Consider the following 21,925-nt stretch of genomic DNA (forward strand, 5'->3'; position numbering starts at 1 on the left):
ACATCCTCCTCAGTAACATCAGAGTGGCACCGCAGTAAGAGCCATACTCAGAGTGTGGGTGAGACACCAAGGCGACCGGCGAGTACCTCAATGAGACAATCTGTGTCGTTGAGCCTTAGTGGGTTAATGGCACCACTAAGGAAAGTAAGCCAGCCTACCATTGACAGCATGTTTAGGTTGGAGGGGCAGTTCCAACGCAACCACCCAACGGCACGATTGTACAATGCGAAGCTGGCTAAAATGTTAGCGCTGGACCTTCTTCCTTTTTCATTTGTGGAAGGGGTGGGTTTCCTTGAATTTGTGTCTGCCATCTGCCCGAAATGGAAAGTTCCAAGCCGGTCCTATTTCGCAAGAATTGCTGTTCCGGCACTACATCATGATGTGCTGGAATTGGTTGGACAAGCTTTGCAGAAGAGTGCTGTGCACAATATCCACCTGACAACAGACATGTGGACCAGTTGCCAAGCCACAGATTACATGTGTATCACTGCACACTGGATCTCTTTTGTGGGGGTTAAAGATCAACTATCTGCACGAGGTGTTGTTGACACAGCTGCGATTTTTGAAGGTACTCGGAAACATGCAACTGTAGCCATGTTCGCCATGGAGAAATCTCATACGGCTGAAAACATTTTAGAAGAGTTTCGCACCAAGGTTTTGGAATGGCTGCGGCCCAGAGGGCTTGGTATTGGTTTTGTTGCCACAGACAATGGCAGTAATGTACTTAAGGCCATGGAACTTGGTTCCTATTTCAGGGTTCCGTGTTTGGCACACTGCATAAACATTATAGTGCAAGACTTTCTGAAAAAAGAACCCATAGTAAGCAATTTACTGTCCATCTGCCGAAGAATATGCACTCATTTCAGCCATTCTTTTAAAGCTCGGAAGCAGCTGAGGATCCTCCAACGTGAGCGTAGGATGCCAGTCAAGGCACTCATCCAGGAGGTGGCAACACGTTGGAACTCAACGTATTACATGCTTGATCGTCTGTACGAACAGCACAGGTCACTCAATGATTATGTCTGGTACAGAAGCAGTGATGCTAGTGTTAAAGGCATGACCCTTCAGAGGGAGCAATGGACCCTAATTCAATGCCTGACTGAGATGCTGTCTCCTTTTGAGGTCTTCACACGTGAAGTCAGCAAGGAGGACTGTACAATGGGCCAAGCTATCCCATTGTTGCAAATGCTAGAGCATGAGCTGAATAATGTGTCTGAATCCTACAAAGGTGTAGAGGACAGAAGGCAAGCCCATGACTTGGTGGAGAGCTTATCCAGGCGCTTATCAGAAAATGTAAGGATACAAAATAAAAATTTGTCACAAGAACATTACATTTGTGCCACAATTCTGGATCCACGTGCAAAATTAGGACTATTCCTTTCTTTTTCCGACACTGATGTTGCCCGCTACAAAAGTTGTATAGCTGAAGCAGCCATCAAGTTTGAAAACGAAGGGCTGCTAATTAAAAGCCCGCCACATCAACCCACAACAAGTACTGATACTGAAGCAGGCCATGCAGAATCAAGTGCAACTTCGTCGGCTGAGGGCAGTGCGGTTGGCTCACAATCGCAACACTCACCATCACCATCGACTACAAAAACAATAACTGGATCATTCAGCCGAGTACAATCATTATCAGATTGGTATGTAAAGATGGGCCGTAAGCACAGTGCTGATGCACAGAAAAAACAGCACAAAAGCTTACCAGCAGCAACCCTGAACATTGAGCGGATGGTCCAGGCCTATCTGGACGACCCAACAGAGGTGTACGTTGATCAAAACCCAGTGCAGTATTGGTATAGGAAAAGGTCTGAATGGCCACAGCTCAGCAGGCTGGCGATAAGCTATCTGGCTTGCCCTGTCGCAAGTGTCTCTTCCAAACGTGTTTTCAGTGCTGCTGGTTCCATTGTAACCTTGAGAAGGACCAGTCTATCTCCCAAAAACGTGGAGAGGTTAACAATGATCAAAATGAATCAGCACTTCATACCACCGAATTACACAATGCATGAATCAACAGAGGAAGATGAGGACAGCGGCTCAGGTGACGGAAGTATTGTGTCAGATGATTACCTACTACTGGAAGATCCCCCAGAGTTTGAGGACGAGCTATACTTCCCTGACAATTAGGCTCGCACTTACTGTCTTCCTCCCTTTTTTCCCCCTTTGTTTGTGTCTGTTGTTCCGGTTATAAACTTGTGAATCGCAACCAATGCATTATCACCGTCTTCTAATCTTCTAATTTAAGATACAAGTTTCAGGTGTCTGCCATTTGACACTACAGTCCTCAGAATCCAGCTCCTCCGCTCGATCATACTGCATCTCCTGGTCAATTCCATTTCCCTCATGAATGATGATTGGATGATGGTAACAACAAATTCAAACTTTCCTCGTCCTTCCAAAACAAGTGGACCATGAATCTGATGACTTCTATAGCTATCCTCCTTCAGAGCCGAGAGAGACTGGCCATTAACTGAAAATAAGATGCAACAGGTAATGATTGATGCCATGCATTGTCCGCAGAAAAGCAGACTGAGTGATGTAGATTTTGTTGTGTGTGTTGCACATGAATGAATTGATGTAATTGTGCACTGCCACTAATCAACATTCTACAGAACACACTAATTTTCCTCTTCTGGCAAACAAGAAATGTGTACTTCTCCTGCATCTTGGTGATACATTGCTTTTAATTCAATACAGGAAGGGGACTCACTCAATCTGCGCAATGCAAATGACTGTGACTTAACAGCACCGTCCATCATGATGATGGCGAAAGAGACGGCCTGCAGCGTTAACGAGATGAGATGCAACAGGTAATGATTGATGCCATGCATTGGCCGCAGAATAGCAGACTGAATGATGTAGATTTTGTGGTGTGTTGCGCATGAATTCATGTAATTGTGCACTGCCACTAATCAACCTTCTACAGAACACACTAGTAATTACTAATTTTCCCCTTCTGGCAAACAAGAAATGTGTACTTCTCTCCTGCATCTTGGTGATACATTGCTTTTAATTCAATACAGGAAGGGGACTCACTCAATCTGCGCAATGCAAATGACTGTGACTTAACAGCACCGTCCATCATGATGATGGCGAAAGAGACGGCCTGCAGCGTTAACGAGATGAGATGCAACAGGTAATGATTGATGCCATGCATTGGCCGCAGAATAGCAGACTGAATGATGTAGATTTTGTGGTGTGTTGCGCATGAATTGATGTAATTGTGCACTGCCACTAATCAACTTTCTACAGAACACACTAGTAATTACTAATTTTCCTCTTCTGGCAAACAAGAAATGTGTACTTCTCCTGCATCTTGGTGATACATTGCTTTTAATTCAATACAGGAAGGGGACTCACTCAATCTGCGCAATGCAAATGACTGTGACTTAACAGCACCGTCCGTCATGATGATGGCGAAAGAGACGGCCCGTTAACTTAAGATGAGAAGTAACAGGTAATAAATGATGATAATTAATGGCATGCATTGGACACCTGACTCTGAGCTATTGGTCTTTGTGTTTGCGTTGTTTGTTGTGCACAAAGTGATGTCAAAGTGTACTAGTGTTAATCTATCTTTCTGTACACAATAAAGAATGACTCAAGTCAGTAATATTTATATTTCTACTCTTGTTGTGTTATAAAAATTACACTTGTACTGCAGGCCGATCTTCAGTCAGTAGAAGTATCAGAGCTGATGATGAAGTCAGGAGGATGTTTCATGAGTGGCATAAAACGGAAAAGCCTAAAGGTAAACACGTGAACCACAACCACAGCACACCCAAATGTCTGTGTAGAAGTTGAATAGAGTGTAGCGGTGGGATGACTGCAGTGCATTGATTTTACTAACTTTAACTGTAAAATGCTATGTCTGGAATGGATAATGTGCTTTGCGTTTGTCCAACTCTTTGAGAGAAAAAAAAAAGGACTCTAAAGTGTTAACGTAGGATGTGCTAATGGTAAGCACTGTGGGCCTGATCTCTCCTGTTACTGTTGAAGGTCTATGCTGGAAACAGACTACAGTAGAGATGATGCATATGCATACATGCCACCTCGGAAAGTGTTCTTGTTGCACTACACCATCACTTGTGCATTTGTTTTCACTTTCTTTCTGAATATCCCCTTTGGTTTTCAATCTAAAATTACAGGCCGGGCCTTGTCCAAAACTTTGTAAAACATTACAATGCATATTAATTACCTTACCAATCAATCACCTTTTTATTCCAGCCGGGCAGTGGCGAGTGGTGAGGCGACACACCCAAGATTGATGGACGAGAGGAGCAAGAGGAATGCCGAGATGCAAAAAACCAGTCCACATTTTTGACCAGGATAAGACAGTAACAGTATCCACTTTTCACTTCTTTTAAATAATTTGATTAATATCTTGTATACATTCTTTACAACAGTGTGTTCTTGGAGTTGTTGTTATCAATCATCATTACGTTTGCTCTGTGTTTACGATTCTTCACTACCAATATTTTAAATTTCTATTTGCTATCTGTTAAAGTATTAAGGCCGGAACAGAACAAGAAATAGAAGTGTATGTAATCCGGGTCTCATCATGCATGCATTTCCTTTTTTATACCTTAACATATGGAATGGATATGGTATGGTAGTCTTCAATGATTGTCGTTTGTTTGTCTATGTATGCATACTGTTTTTCTATGTCAAACCTTTCCCAAAATCCCCCTTCCCATCCAATCAACGGACCCTAACCCTCTTCCCCCGGGCTGTGTGACTTATTGTCGAGGTGTAACTAAATTAAATGTACACCACTACTTAATCACACACTTGCTGGGGCGGATGTGGTGAAAGCAACACTACTTCAATTTCAATGCAGAGCGATGATCTTCTTCTGCTTGCCCACCCATGAGTAGGATATTTCACAGGTTATTTTATTTAACAAAGGAACATATACCTCAGCATGAATTGCCGGCATTGATTAGATTTGTTTGTTGTCATTCCTCATATACAGCACTAACTGTTAGACTGTAGGCATAGCCAAGTCGACAAAACTATAGTTTGTAACTCTGTCTAGTAGGCTATCCTCATAATAACCAGCATTCAGTTTTTTTGTCAAATATTTGAGCATATAATTGTTGCTCGGTAAATTCTGTGATGTACTTCATTCAACTACTCCTCTAACAGTCTCTCAAAGGCGATTGACTATCTCCTTTTCTTTTTTTGGAAATGCTGCCACCCTGCCAGTGTATACTACTACTACTATACTACCACCACCACCCCAATCATGGCATGTATGAAAAAGGAAACCATCTTCACCATGCAGCCAGTGCTGTGCCACAGTTGGACATAAACATCAAGCACCGGTAAGAGAGAAGTTTGGGGGAGGCAGAATCAATAATGGACATGTTGTCAATGATGTCAGTTTCAAACACCACTCCAAAGAATGCATAGTAGGACCAGTCAATGAGTGAGGTGTGTCGCATCTATCTGTTTGTGTCTTATACAGTCAGCAAATTATTGAAATCAAACACACGCTATGGGCGGCCATGCACCAGCAAAGAAACAGTGTGATGTAAAACAGTTACCCCACCTACAAAACATTAACAACATTGCATGTAACATAGAAAAATATATTTAATTGACCCTAACAAATAAACTAAACCCACAAAAGCTAACCCACCCACCTCCCTAACCCCAACGACTGTCCATAGAAATAGAGAATGCCCAAACGAGTCAAGAACGAACAGGAATTAAAAAAGGGGCAGTGACAGGGACTAACTGGTGGGGCGGGACTGGAGGAGGACACGAATCTGGTCCTCTAAATGGGCGACGCGGCGTCTAAGGCCGCGGCAGTTGCAGCCACAGTGGGGGGGGGCACCGGAGATGGCACGGTGGCGGCGGGCAGCCGCCAGACGGTGGCGCCGTACCGCTGGAGGGCGGTGGCTGGGGCCCGGGGCACTGGAGGAGGCTTGAATTGCTGCTGCAGTCTCCTCCTCCTCCTCGGCTAGGACCACCAGCCGCCGGTATTCATGCTGGATTGCCTCCAGCTTCCGGCGCCGTGCCTTGGCGGCCAACTCCTTCCGGTTGATTTTCGGAGTAGCTGTGTATCAAAAAGAAAAAGCAAGACAATTGTAAAATATAGTCTTAATAAAACAGTAGGACAAGGTAATTATTTACACACATAGTGGCATGGTAGAGTAGCACTATAAAATAAAGCACAGTAGTACATAACATTTTAAATGTCGCCCGTCCTTCTTCCTTCCACCTGTCTTACACTTTTTAGTTGAACAGTGCACCAGGTGCTCTTCTCCATAAAACTTTCAAAGCGGAGTTGAAATCAGATAGATGAGGCCATTGGTTACTCAATACTCTGGCTCCTAGTCCTATACCAATTAAAGGGAATTCTAGTCTTCTAGTTCACTCTTCAAACGTCCCCAAGAACTCATACTTACTTACGACATCGGATAGCGGGCGGACTTTGTCCGCCCGCCATCCGACTGCTAAAAAAGGGTGGGGGTCCCGTGGGGACAATTAATTAGGATGATGCGCCCGGCACAGTGGCGGGCGCACCCTGTTATTTTAAATTTAAATTCTGGTTGGCTTTGCTGAAAGCAATGCTAAAATGTTGTGCTGCTTTTCCAAGCACAACATGACGGGCCTCGCACGGAGCCTGTCACGTTTTGCTTTGAAAGTCGGGGGGGTACCATAGCATCGGTAGGTACCCTCCATGGGGGCCCCCAAGCATACTCTGCAATGTGTGCATGCCTTTCCGTGGCGGACGGTAATGCCGCCACGCAAAGGCATTCCAAAATGCAGATTATATGGCTGCCGGTGTGGTGAGAGAGACACCACCGCCATATTGAACCCTTTTCCGCCTAGACATGTCTGAATATTTTCTACAGGGATGGCGGGAGGTTTGCCCCTGCTGTGACGGCAGTGAATTCCAGCCAGCCCGGCGGGGGCAATACGCCCACCATCCTAATGGGGCCCTAATTCACAACTTTACAGTATACATATACATACAGTACACCTTTGCAGTGAGTGTGCTGTCAAGTTCAACAATAGTTAAAGATTATGAATCTAACTTACCACCGCCTGCCACTGGTGCTGCCACTCCCCCTCCGTTGCTATCTGCAACTGCCGCATCCTCGCCCTCTGCGTCGCCTTCGCTGGCCCCAGCAATGGTGGTCGGTAGTGCGCCTAGAAAACATTACACATTTATTAGGCAACATATACACCTCCCCCCTATTGATCAGTAGCAAGGTTGAAAAATGAGTTAATACTAACATAAATCACTAGTACAAATCAGGTAGTAGTAGAGTAGACACTAAGTTATATGATCATTGTAGCATTTGCTTGATTAGCCCTAGCCATGCACATGTGACGTTACCTTTACCTTGCAGCTTCTTAAGACACCTTTGAGCCCACATGACCTGCCTCACACTGCTACTGTCTAGTCTACGCGCTGCGTACAGGCGGTCAACAAACATTAACAAGCCACTTTTTTAGGAAGAACTGGTGTACTACTGTTACTGTTAGTCCATATTGCTTATCCATAGATGCTACACTTTTTGGCACGGCTGAGAAATGCTTGCAAGTTGCAATATACTAACGCACACCATTTCTTTTTTCGCATTACAGACGCAAGATTCGCTTCTACGAACCAGAGCTTCTGAACGATGCACCAACTACCAGTACTAGGTTCTTCTGAGGTGAGGGGTCCCTTCACTCACATCTTCATTTATAAATGTATATAAACTAAATTGCTATGGGATGGTGGTGCTGCCTTCCACCACTTCAGTTATCATGATTTAATTCCCAACTGTATAAGTGTAACAATGTATATTGTTTTAATGTTATTGATTTGCCGGTTGGTGCTGCTAAGAAAACAGTGTACAGACCTTCTCAAATCGAAATAAAAATTTGAAACTTACATAGACTTTGTGGTATTTGGTGTGGAGTGGACTAACTTACACGATTGAGCAAATTAAAGTAAGGGTGTGCATGTGAATAGCTTCCACGACAGAGGTTGGGTGTGTTAATGTTCTGGGTTGTCTACTTGTTGGTTATCTTGGGGGGAGGGTTCCGAGACCTAATAGGTATGACAAGACAGTACTATAGTCAAGCAGTGGAATTGTGGTGGGTGCGGAATTTCTGATTGAGGTGTGCAAGGAAGGTCCAACCTACCATCACCAACATCCTATTTTCTGGTGCAAATGTATGTGCAAGATCCCTACAACAGTTGTATGTCCTATAGGGAATCATATCAAAATATTAAGAAATCTGGTAGGGCTGTTGCTGTGAATTTTCAAAGCCTAAACATCAACAAGAGTAAAAAGTAGTACAAGACAACAACCCAACGGATTGTATGAGCTACTGGTGAATATGAGTTTTATATTACAACCTTTCACAAAGAGTGGCACTGGCCAACTGGGCAAGACTAGCTACTACAGTACAGACAGACAGACTGATAGTATGTAGTAGTACTCAGTCATCATAGCGGAGGCAGGGATAAGCTTTTTGAAACCGTACAGATCGAAGGATAATTGGTGGTAAAAAAATAGCATTTGGAAACACACTATAGTTCGGGAGAAATGGGGCAGTAAAAGTTATGGAATAAAAAATATTATTAAAAACAAGAAGACTTACTGGGGCCAGCAGAGGAGCCCTCAGCGGTGTCCTCCTCGTGGTGTTCCTGTCCCGCCGACTGCCCAGTACCTGCCCGTCTGCCCCTGGGTGCTGATGAACAGGAAAGATATAAGAAAGAGACAAACATTGATGGATGGTGTCAACTTAAGCAAATACAATATTTTTCAACAACGGTCAAAAAACACTTATGTAAACAATTGCAATAACTACATTGACCGATCTCATCTGGTCAACATGTAATATCGGGGGATTCGCAGTTCGACTACTTAAGTTACTATTTATCAACAGTAATCCATTCTTCCATTCTGATTCCAGAAAACTAAGTTACAAGTAAGCCTAAGAATTAGTACAACGTACCACCCAACCTAGCCCACCTATTCCAGGCATGCCAATTGTACATTAAGTATGCATTTCGACTGTATTCCTCAACAATGTGTATGATCCAATCATGGAGGACACATGAACATGACTACATTTTTTGTATACACCAAATTTTGGTTTGATTGATGCTGATCTGCTACTGCTAAGTAACTGCAAAGCCTACCTCCACTCATTGAACAAACTAGAAAGGTTCTAAAGACTGGCGTACTAGCAGCACGTCACGTAACTGAGTGAGGGGGGCATCACGCATACCACTAACCAATTAGAAGCTCATACAAAGTACCTAAACCTATGTATCAATCCGCCCCTATCTATTAGTGACAGGACAAAGTAAGGAGTGGACGTGAGTCACTGTAGCATTACGTAACTTAATTTCTCTAAAATAAACTCGTAAAGAATCACGCTAAGCAAGCGCAAACGGAAAGCTGCAAACAAGTAAGATTAGTAGTAGCGCAGAAGAGCACCTGTGTCATAATCACAGAAGACTTTTAAACGTTATTAACCTGGAATGTATTGCAAGCAGCAACATTCTAGCTGGTTGGAAGGAAAAAAAGATATTCGCAATATATAACATAGAGCAGAAGAACAGACACAAAGTTGTAATAATTAAATAGGTACTCACCAAGCCCCGGGACCTCCACTCCTAGCAGGTCCAGCAGGTCCTGCTCACGGTCCAGGATGTCAGACCACCGGTGCGTCAGCTGTGCCTGGGTGCGCCGGACCCCAGAGATGCGCGACACTGCCCGGCGCACCTTCCCCCACCGCTGCCGACGCTCCCGGAGGCCGTACCCGGACCCAGGCCTGCCACCTGCTGCCAGGGTTGAGGGGAGGTGGCGCTGCACAAAGAAAATTAGTGCAGCCAACTCCGCCTCCCCAAATAAGGCCTGTGCATGCACCCCTTGTGGGCGCCGCCTTCCGCAAGGAAGGCGGTCGCGGCTCTGGCTGCGCCGGCGAACAGCCCTGCCCTTGGACATGGTTCTGGGGACGGGGCGGGAAAGAAAAGGTAAAAATAAATAAATAAAGGAGTAAAGGAAATAAATAGCGGGCAATACAAAGAGAAAAAGTAGCTAAAAAACAAAAAAAAAGTACACAAAAACCAAAAATATAGAGGCAGGAAAATAGTTAGAGAAATAATAAGTAATAAAGATCCAAAAAAAGTGGCTATAAACAAAGGATTGAAAAGATTTAGGGAGGATTGAAAATCAGGCCCCAGAACCATGCAATAGAGTGGAAAACAAGATGGCCGCGCCCGTTGCGACCACGTGCGCAAGTTCGCGCGATATTTTCTCCTTGAGCAAGCAAAAAAGCAACGCGATCAAGTAAAAGCGATCGCGAACAGGAAATATCGACCGCGAACATGCATTGCGCGACCCGGAACAGGAAGTAAACAACGCCAGAGGGCGGGACAAGTGAAAACAAGATGGCCGCGCCCGTGAGCGACCGCATGGGTAAGTTGGCGACCCGCGAACACGCAAAAAATACCGCGAACAGGCGGCAAAAAAACTTCCGCATCTTCGCGATATTTCCGGCGTGTTTGCGGAGATTTTCTGCATTCTCGCGATAATTTGCGGAGGTTAATTCCGCAAATTCCGCCCACCCCTAGTTTGGACAGCAATGGGTGCAGGCGCCTGACTCCATAGCTCCGTCGATCCTGGGAGCGAGCATCACAAAAGAACGTACATGTGCTGAGAGAAACAGAAAAGCGGTGGCACCAGAGGACGTCGGAACAAGCAGAGAGTCGCCAGCGCCGCTTAAATCAATCGAGCAAGCAACGAGGGAGGAGAAAAATCCAAGAGGAAAAGCCCCTGACCAGAGAAGGGAAGAGGACCCAAGATGGTGGCCGCAAGCTGAACTACCCCGAGGCAAAACCCATATTCAGCCACGCACACGGTGAGGCCTGAAACAAACCCGTTCACTCTCACGTAAGGTCAGTGCTGCGGAAACTCCATATGATATCGCTGAATTGACAAACGGAGGTCCGATAAATTATCTGGCGAGAAACCGAAACTGACACTGGCTGATGGGGGCCGCCATTTTGGGGAGAACAAAAACAAGAACAATGCGATAGGTTGGAAGAACAACGCAAAGTCTTGCTCAGACGGCGGGTGTGAGAGGAGGAAGCCTCGCATATAGGGGGGTCTTATATCACAAACTGAGATACTATTGCATCCCGAAGTCTAGTGGAAGATCAGAGGCACGCCTAACGCTCCAACTCTACCTGAGTGAAACCGAAACTACCGGCTGGGCGCCGCCATCTTGGGATCGCACTGCAAACAGCAACGAAGTTAAGCAAGGGACAACACGCTCAACCAGCATAACGTATGGGGAGCGATGAAATACTAACTCGGAGCGGAGGGTCCAAATTAACGTTCCCAAGCCTTGCGCAGGTTCGACTCTCTGGGAATCAACAAGATAAACTAAAGGGGTAAAAAAAAAAGGACTCAAAGGCACAGCCGCATAGCCCAATCCGCTCTGCATTTTTTTACTCGCACCAGACTACAGTGTGATCTGCGGCATATAACACCACCGGCTAAAGCCCAGTGTAACAACTGAAAGGGGAACGCAGCCCAAGAGAGTCCAGGAGAGACCCAGAACGCAGTCCAAGAAGGACAATACACCACAGCACCAAAAGACGCCACTTACAGGGAAACATACACAATAAGAATAATTGCAGGATGATGAAACTCAGCGGGATGCATAACGTGGAATAGCCAGCTCAGCATAAAACCAAAAAAAAACGCTATTCAACCCAGAGAAGCGCAGCAAGACCCACAACTAACATACAGCCTACATGCATAGACCAACTGGTCATATTCACCGCTCATAGCACAACACCAGCCTGCGACTCCAAGACAGAGAGTAGAATCGAGGAATCTAAAGACACTTATCAACAAAGAAGACCCATAAGAGAATCAATCATAGAGCGGAAGTTTAGAGGAAGGCTCACCCTACAGCAGGAGAAGGGGGACGAGCAGCGATGGCTGGTAACAATGGGAAGCTCACGTAACAAGCAAAAAACAAATAAGAGTGAGAATCTGGAATCCCCTATCAAACAAAGACCAGACATTAACAGCACGCTGGACATGATCCTAAAAAAATTGGCAGATGTACATGATCTAGCGAAATCGACCATGCAAACCACGGATGCTATACAGCTGGAACTGGCTGCAGTTAGAGCAGGCATACACACTACAATTAATAGACTCGCGGAAGTAGAACAGAGGGTAAGAGATGTGGAAGACAACGAACAAAAATCCAACAAGGCTCTGCAGGCACTCTCAAAAACAACAGCAATACTACTAAAACAAACAGTTGAGCTGGATGACTGCAATAGAAGGGGGAACATAAGGATCCTAGGAATCGCCGAAGGAGAAGAAGAGAAAAACAGTTCATGCATGGCCTTCCTACAGGATATGATCCCTAAACTCACCAACCTGAAGTTCGATATGCCTCTGGAGCTAGACAAAGCCTACAGAGTTCCAGCCTATAGACCAACGAATATGGCTGTGCCGCGTCCCATAATATGCAAACCATTGAGACTCCACTATACGGAAGCCATTTTTGCATTGGCCAGGAAAAAACAGAATTTGATGTGGAACAGTCAAAAAATAATCCTCACTCAGGACTACTCGAAGCACACAGTGGACATAAGAAAATGGTTTCTTGTACAAAGAGAAAAACTGAGGAAGGAAAACATCCTCTTCTCTTTCATAGGTCCTACGAAATTCAAAATCACAGATAGGGGCAGAGTGCACATCTTCGAAGACCCCAACAATCTATTTAACTACTTACAAGGGCCATCTACACAAGAACTTGAGCTATCGCAAGCAAACGCGAACAAGAGAAGAGACTCACCAGAATTAGGAGAGAGCGTGTGCAGCTATTTTCACCTTAAAACCGCGGACACTAATACATATACAACCACCTACCTCATCCTCACTATCTACCTCAATCAGACTATTATTTCTAGTCACTCTGCTACCTCAAGAACCATCGTCCTGGAGCGACTTTCAGGAAAGACTGCAAACTGGGAGTTGTTTTGCACCTTGAAGGAACAAACCCCCGAAACCACCGTCGCAGACATGCGTTTTTAATGACTAGAAACGAGTACTAGAACAATAATATCCTTTTCTAAAGACAATGTTATGACACAGACCTGCAGTCTAACTAGGGTGCAAATAGAGCAAACAAGATGCAAGTAACTGGGGACGCGAAGGAGATAACCATTATAGAAATAACATCCCAGGGGAAATGGAGCAGGAGCTTTGCTGTCACATGTCCAAAATTCAAGATGTAGGACGCGGGGGGTGGGAGGGAGGGTTTGTGCGGGGGGGGGTTTAGTTTTTTGTACATCATGTTCGTACTAGCACTGTTTGTCAGGCACTCAAATGTAGCATCTACACCATGTACACTCTTGTCTCCAAATCTTCCCACCTACACAATCACACACATTGTGGAAACGACCAGAGCACGGGTAAAAGCGGATATATTCACAGGGAGAGACCTGAGACAGGGACAACACTCACGAAACACCAGGAGCCAACGTGAGTACTATCATAAGGAAAGGGATCAGGGATCCATCTTTACAACCACAGCTTAGCTCCACATAATGACCCCCATACAAAATAATGCACTATCATTCTCATCCAACCTGAAGATAGTATCCTTAAAGGTCAAAGGCCTTAACCACCCAGTCAAAAGGAAAAAAGTACTTGATTACTTAGCCAAAACTAAAGGGGACGCATTTCTCCTCCAAGAAACTAGGCTATCACAGGATGACGCAGAACGGATTAGGGCAAGATGGGTAGGGCAAATGGCGTGCTCTCAGACGGTAGGGAAAACACGTGGAGTGATCACCTTGATAAATAGGAACTCCAAGATAAGCATAGAAGACCACAAATGCGACCTAGAGGGAAGAATCCTATTGACACACCTGAAAAGGGGAGACGAAAAATGTCATGTACTCAACATATATGGTCCTAACACGGACGATACTATCTTCTGGGATAACGTGTCAGAGAGGATGGAAGCGCTCCCACAAAATGAGCTCAGTGCTGGCAGGCGACTTCAATATGGCACTAGACCACACCTTAGACAATCACATTGCCACACACTACCTCCGGGGGGGCATAAAGTACTTAAAAATGTATGTACCAAGTACAACTTGAAAGACACCTGGAGACTTGAACACCCGGACACGAGAGATTACACCTTCTACTCAAACCCACACAACTCATATTGCAGAATTGACTACATACTGATCTCTGGCACACACACCCACCTAATAGAGAACACGGACATAGCCACGAGAACAATCTCAGACCATTCCTGTATCAGCCTACTACTAAATGGCCGCCATATCGAAGACCACCCCCGTAAATGGAGATTCAACAGCGATGTTTTAAAAGAACAAAGTAATAGAACCAGAATAGAATAGGCCATAAAGGAATACCTTAACTTTAACGACACAGCAGATTCGGACCCCAAAATCATTTGGGACGCCCTGAAAACCAAAATTAGGGGAACGATCATGGACATCAAAGGCAGGATGAACAAGAATGCCAAGGCCCAGTTAAACCAACTAGAGCTAGATATTCAAGAACTAGAATCATCACACATTTCAGACACAAAGAACGTAGGGGTCCTCACAGATCTTGCAAGGAAGAAATACAAATTCAACAGAATTCTAAGCGAGAGAGCAGGTCTGTGGGTAAACAAATACAAGGCAATTAACCTGTGCGAAGCCAACAAATCGGGAAAAATCCTGGCAGCCTACCTAAAACACAAACAAAGACAACACACCATCTCCGCGATCAGAGACTCCCATAACATCACACACACACAACATAAAGAAATCCTACGCACATTTAGTGGTTTATACCAGGAGCTCTATAATAAGGACCAAACATTAGATGAAAAGGGCAGCTTAGAATACCTTAACGGCTTAAACCTCCCAAAAATAACACCGGAAGACGCACTCAGTTTGGAGAAAGAGATTAGCACAACCGAAATAGAAATGGCAGTTAAGTCTCTTAAAACTAATAAGGCTCCCGGACCAGATGGTTATACAGCCACCTTCTATAAAACATTTATCATGTTACTACAGCCAATGTTGAAAAAAGCTTTCAACCATTGCGAAGGGACAGGGACGATCTCTCAAACAATGTACGAGTCGAACATTATAGTTATACCGAAGGAGGACAAAAACACTCAGTTCCCACAAAATTATAGGCCTATATCCCTGATTAACGTGGACTGCAAGATATATGCAAAAATCCTGGCAGTGAGGCTTGATGGGATACTCCCAAACCTTATAAGGAACACACAAGTGGGCTTCCTCAAATCACGCATGTCACACAACAACACCAGACTCCTCTGCCACATTATCGACAAAGCAGCCAAGGAAGCCAACCCAGCAGTGGCTATCGCACTCGACGCAGAGAAGGCTTTCAACAGGGTATCATGGCATTTTCTAGAAAACTGCATGCGGAGTTTCAACCTAGGTAGCGCTTTCATAAAGAAAGTTATGGCACTATATGACAAACCAACGGCCCGTATAGTGGTAAACGGGGCCATCTCCGAACCTTTTAGACTCCACAGAGGTACAAGACAAGGATGCCCACTATCCTCCTCACTATTCCTACTTGCACTAGAACCACTAATCAAGGATATTGAGTCCAACAAGCTGATGAAGGGTTTTGCCATCAAGGATACTACAACGAAACTAGCGGCATATGCGGATGACATTCTTGTCGTCACTGAAAGCCCTGAAACCTCCATCATGGCCCTTGTGGACTCCATAAATAGATATTCGGCTTATTCCGGCTATAAACTCAACAGAGATAAGTCGGAATGTAAACCTCTAAACTTACATACCACTAGAGACATATTGGGAGACTCGGGCCTCACTTGGCAAACCGGGTTCATCAAATACCTCGGCGTCTATTTCGACAAAGATCTTAAAAACATGCTAGAATACAATGAGAAAATGCTTTTGAACAAGATAAAGAAGCTGCTTGAGGGATGGTCACCGAAATTTATCACATGGTAGGGGAGGATTGAAACAATCAAAATGATGGTCACACCTATGATCAACTACCTTACTAACATGCTTCCTCTAACCCTCACCGTCGATTTCCACCACAAAATAGACAAGATGTTAAATAACTTTATCTGACGAGACAAAAAAACAAGGATGAATCTTAAAAAACTAAGATTGACGAAAACTCTGGGGGGTTTAAACCTGGCAGACTTCAAGACTTTTCAAACGGCCTTCCTAGCAAAACAGGGTAGCTACTGGATTCTACCAGACCAGGAATACACACCGGCGTGGCTGAAAGTAGAAAGAGCCATGCTAAACAACCTAGAGCCACTAGCACTTCTAACAACCAACCGACACAATACTCTCATGAACACTATACTTACAAACACCAGAAACGCCCTACTGAAGGTTGAGCAGAAGTTAGAACATAGAATAACAAACTCGAGAGGGGAATCAATATGGACAAATAATAAAATAAAATACAAAGGTAAAACACTCCATATGAAGACATGGGTGGAAGCAGGAATATCTCTTCCCATCCAGCTCAGGGATGAAGGGAGACGCATCACTTTCAGCTCGCTTAAAAACAAACACATCCTACCGGATATCGAATTATATAACTTTCTAAAGATCAAGGCGGCATTGACCAGAGCGAGACTGTCCAATACCATGCCCTCAATCTTCCAGTACATGTCCAGCCTTAACAAAACGGGCCACCAAGTGTCACACATCTATAGACTACTGCGCCCAAACACTTCAAGACTCAATGTTAAAGCACAAACTTACTGGGAGTCACAGCGAGGTAACACTCTAAGGGAAAAGGAAAGCCAAATACTATGGTCCTCCCCCACACACAGTAAAGTAACCCTGGTACTAGCTCAGACAAAATTCTGGATCTTACACAAACTACACTGGACTCCTGCTCGCCTAGCGAAACTGGGCATAAACACAAATGACCTATGCTGGAACTGTAATAGCGGGAAGGGAGATCTGGCACACCTCATCTTTTACTGCCCTAAAGTTAAAGCCTACTGGGGGAAAATCTTTGCCTTTCTAACAGACATGCTAGGGTGTTCCCTTAAACCAGAGTTTGCAACCCTGGTAACTACCCCTATCACGACAGAGCCACTATCACAAAGAGATAGCGATCTACTCGACCTTTTGTTAACTGCCGGGGTTAAAATGATTCTAAATAAGTGGAAGGACACATCCAAGGCATCGTTCAAAGGATGGCTCAACTGGGTAACATACCTTAGAGGTGCAGACGCGATGTCCCTACGAGACTCACCATGGAGACAACCCATCAGAGGGCTGTGGACATCTATAGACAAGTACCTAGGCCCGTATGAACCTCCATGAAAAAAGCGAGATCGACTCCGGCCTCCTAGCTTTTAGAACAAACTACCAAGCTCTCTCTCTCTCTCTATATATGCTCCTATACACTTACCGCAGCCCAGGCCCCTTTCTCCCTCCTACACACCCGATACCCCTTACTAGAACAGAGGGGAAGGGCAGATTATAAAAGAAACAGAGGGAATCGGAAGGTACCGTAGATTGTAGAATTCACAGACTTTGTGCATGTTCTATGTTTTTGTATGACTAAATGTTTAGATTTGTGTGCTTCTGTTTTTGTTTTCTTTTTTATGGCAAAAATCTCAATAAAAATGTTATTGAAATAAAAAAAAAAAAACAGGAAATCCTTACTCTCGCTTATATAGGGGCCATGAGCCAGGACCCCGAACCCCAAATTTAAGTCATTGGTACCACTCCGGGGGGGAGGGGGGGTTCTAGAAATGGAAAGTATGTGATAGCAAGTGATCACACTTTGTCTTTTGTCTGATATTATTGGATTAGCAACCATAGCTGAGAAGTAAATAATGGTTTACATATTTTTTTTATAAATAGCATACAAATTCACCAGAATACTTGGAAAAATAAATCTAATTCCACCAGATTGGTTAAATGCAATATAATTTAAAAATAATTATATTGTTGTAGATTATATCCATAATTTTCACGTACAATTTCAAATAATTATAGTTGTTACATCTTACATAGGCAGTTTATGTCATGTGTGAACAGAAACACAATTTTATCATTCACATTTGTCTTCATCATTTTCTTCTTCTGAATAGGTGTCATCATTCTCTGCGTCGGTTTGATTTTCACAGGTGAGAAGTCTGCACAGGTCAGTGCACTTGAGGTCATTTAGACAGCAGACACATGTTGGCAGTTTTCAGATCCTAATACAATTACAAGCTAGTAGATCTAACACAGCCTGAGGTGCTGGCTGCCCCACCATCCAGTCCACTTACCAATTGCTCTGCTCCCTCGTGTTTTTCCAACTTCTGTCCGCTCGCAATTGGACTAGGTGTCTAAGGATCATTCAGAAGACATCTCTTGCTTATAGAGGCTTGATAATTTGCACCTTCTGCATGTTTCTTCAGACAGTTCCTGCAAGGTGGAAGTTGATGGCTGTCTAACTCACCCTTCTTTGCGCAGAATAGGTAATATTTCGGGTCATTCACATGATGAACCTAAGATTTTGGTGCATACAGCAAGCACAAGAATTGCCCCAATTTGTTCATTATTTCTTCAGAGAGATCCCATTCATCTCCAAATTGCAGACATTATTCCTGTGTATGTCTGTTGGCAGACAGAATTTTGAATGCAATAACTTTTCCTTTTTCAGCAAATGCGCTTACTGTGTCACATCCAGTAAACATATGGAGACCTATCATAGCTCGACAAACATTTTGACCAAGAGTTGAAGCTATTTTCCCAATGTCAAGGACGCGCATGCATATTTTAGTACCACACTTCAGAAACAATTTAGCCATAATTCTGGAATGCAAACACTTAATAAACACATCGGTGTCACCAATGCTTATTATTACTGACTCATAACCCTAATTCGCAGTGTGTTCAGCAAGCAGCAACAAATAACCATTGGCTTCGTGTGTACTGTTGAGATCGGGCACTTCGTGGCTCCCTTCAGATGAGATTTCGTAGCATTTATCTTCACAGTTCGTGAACAATGTTTTATTCTCAAGTTTTACAAAATACTCAGGTTTCCTCCAGTACTTAACAAGAAATGAGATCAGAGTTATTTTAATACTCACGTGGCTTAGGAATTTCCTCCACTGTCAGACAATCTGGGAAGGTGAGATGCTCTGTAACTGATGCCCGAGTTCTTTCCCTCGGATTGTCCTTTTGCTGTTCTTAATAGATGTCTCATTGTACATGCCAAACACAATATTGATTCTTTGACTCCTATTTCCTTCCTGCAAAGCCATGGACAAGACAGACAAAGCAACCTCAATAAAGTTTGAATCCTCTTCTTAAACTCTCTGAACAAGAAGCATACCATCAATCAGCGTGGCTGAATTTCCAGGTATTTCTTCAGCAGGGGTAGCTTTTTTCTGCAAGTATGTTGCAGAAACAGCTTTGTCTTTTGCAACAGACCTTCTGGAGTTGCTAAAGCCCACAGCAAAGGTCCTAAGGGATGAGAGAGTACAGCTGCCATTTGAAGGTTAGGATTCTGTGCTGTCACAATGATTCGACCAAACATTGGTTTGTCTGCTTTCATGATGATTATCCTGCCATTGTGGTTCACTGCCTTTTTCTGGGACAAGTTAGTGAAGGTTTTTGGTTTCTCCAATCTCATTGGGTCATAAAACTTCTTAATAGGTGGATTATTCTCAAGTTGCTCAAGTTTGAAGTCTATGCAGCACTGTTCACCTATTTCATTTGCCTTCATTATGTCGGATACTATGTATTGAGATGCCTTTTTTGCCATGTTGATAGACACTAATAAGATCATGTGGCCCAACAAATAGGTTTATCCAGCTTTGAACCACACTACCAGCTCTTGTAACAGTATCTTCATCTTTTTCATGTCTTAACTTGTGTAGGCCTGTGACTTGTGTAGGCCTGTGTGAGTAAGATCTGATATTAATAACCATTTCCTTTATCGGACCCAAAAAGGCGCTTCTGTGTTTAGCCATCATATAATATCTTTCCACAGCACCTGCCTTGACGTTGAACCTTGTTGTACCAATCAAAGTTTGTGCCTTTGTTGACTGTTACTTCTATCGCTTGATCAACCGGAATTCATCCAAACGGATTAATATCGAACAGTTGAATTGAAAAGCATTCGTTGATGAAGTTGTGGTTTATCTCTGGATGTTTCGCTGCAAGTAATGTAATTTCAGCATAGTGTACAGGAAGAAACCTAGCGTGGTTCATCCTGTCATACACAAAACACCATGGGATCATACAGCGTGTGGCAGTAAGATGTAAATGCCAGTTTCCTTCTTGAGCAGCACGCAGGACAGCCAGCAAGGCATTTTCAACAATATCTACATACAACATCCAAAATGCAGAGAAATCACCATTATCATGACGAAGATGATCCAGGAACAAGTCCCAAAGCTGTTTCACTTTAGCAAATGCAGCATTCTGCAAGAGGTCGCCTAATCTCTGTTGACATAGGTCTTTTGCAAAGTCATTAACATCCTCTTCTCCACCCAGAGGATAAATTCCAACCAAGCCAGTCTCAACATAGCTTCTTACACGCACTTGTATATATGACCTACTAGTACTGATGATATTGATCCTTCTGCTATCATGTTTACTTCAATGCAAGGGTCTCGAAGGCAAGCATCTTGAAAGCATTTTCCAAGAATGGACATGACATTGCAAATGGTGTGAAACATTCGGTCCTACATTGTTTTATGGTTCACACGATCTCAGTTGATTTTGTGTAGAGAGCTTGATCAATGACGACTACAATTGTTGCCGAATGTAGCGATTCCCTTATCAGCTTAGACGGTTCCAAAATTTCAGAAACAGTGGTCAACTCAGTTGCAGAGGCAATGATGGTGGGCATGTAGCCAATGGAATACTTTGATAGGTCTCGAATACTGATATAACTCCTGTTTAAATTAGTATTATCTGCCTGAGGTTCGCTTCTTGTTCTGTAACAACCCAGATTATGTTCTTATTTTGTGCAAGCTTCAACTGGGCAAGACATTCCAGCATGACTTTAGTACTTGGTATTAATGGCTGAGGCCCACTTGTTCAACAGAAACACATGAGCAATTCTTCAGTGTTTGTGGTGGTCACTGTTCTTCGCTTTTGTTTTTCAATGCTTGGGAGAGGAGCTTTAAAAGGTTGAGGTAAAAACAACTTGGCTGCGCAGGTACACCGTTGACTCGATGAATTGTCCCCTTACCAGTACCAACCTATCAATATTATCCCATCCTAAGTTAGTGAAAACATGAGCCTGAATGTCGTTTGGGAAAACAATTTGCTCATTTAAGATAGCAGCACCTTTCTGAAGACACAAGGCAGCATAGTTTTCTTCCAATTGTGCGTATGGGTCTGTTTAAAGTGCGAATGATTTCAACATTGCCTGTTGGTGTTTTTACGGCGTATGTGAGCAACAATTGCTTGGGGGATTCTGCTGGGCATTTGTGACTGCACATATAATTTCCTGACTGAATGATTGCATAAGTAAGGCAACCCTTATGGACGGCTTTGTGTTTTCAGGATCTCCTGTCAGAAGTCCCAATAGGAACCATTTTATGTAATCAGGAAATGTAAATTAATCTTTATCAACATCTGATGGATGAAATGGCCATGGTGTTGATGTCAAGTTTGTTTTAATCATTGCTATTATGTGCAATGATGTTTGATTAATGATCTTATTCATGTCTGTTGCCTTAACTTTTAAAACTGATCCTTCTCTTTTCAAACTGGTTTTCTATTACAACGTCCTGTAGCATGACACTATCAGGCTGGGACAATCATTTTCCATGGTTGTCTGGGAATATGTGGAGGCTGTCACTGAACTGGGAGTCCAGTTTCCTTGTAATATGCTTTTTG

At 43.7% G+C, this 21,925-nt stretch overlaps 1 protein-coding gene and 1 long non-coding RNA gene across 2 annotated transcripts in view; both read right to left on the minus strand.

Annotated features, from left to right (window-relative positions):
• The window catches only part of ANKRD31 (ankyrin repeat domain 31), an 836,109-nt gene that overhangs the window by 288,099 nt on the left and 526,085 nt on the right, over positions 1 to 21,925 (minus strand). The window lies entirely within an intron of this gene.
• LOC146865501 (uncharacterized) lies at positions 5,693 to 8,669 on the minus strand. Its single transcript, XR_014976647.1, has 3 exons — positions 8,614 to 8,669; positions 7,054 to 7,164; positions 5,693 to 6,064 (listed from the first exon to the last, which is right to left on the minus strand). It is a non-coding gene; the product is annotated as an uncharacterized LOC146865501 (long non-coding RNA).

This window comes from Triturus cristatus, chromosome 2_1 (genome assembly GCF_964204655.1).
Source record: "Triturus cristatus chromosome 2_1, aTriCri1.1, whole genome shotgun sequence".
NCBI lineage: Eukaryota > Metazoa > Chordata > Amphibia > Caudata > Salamandridae > Triturus > Triturus cristatus.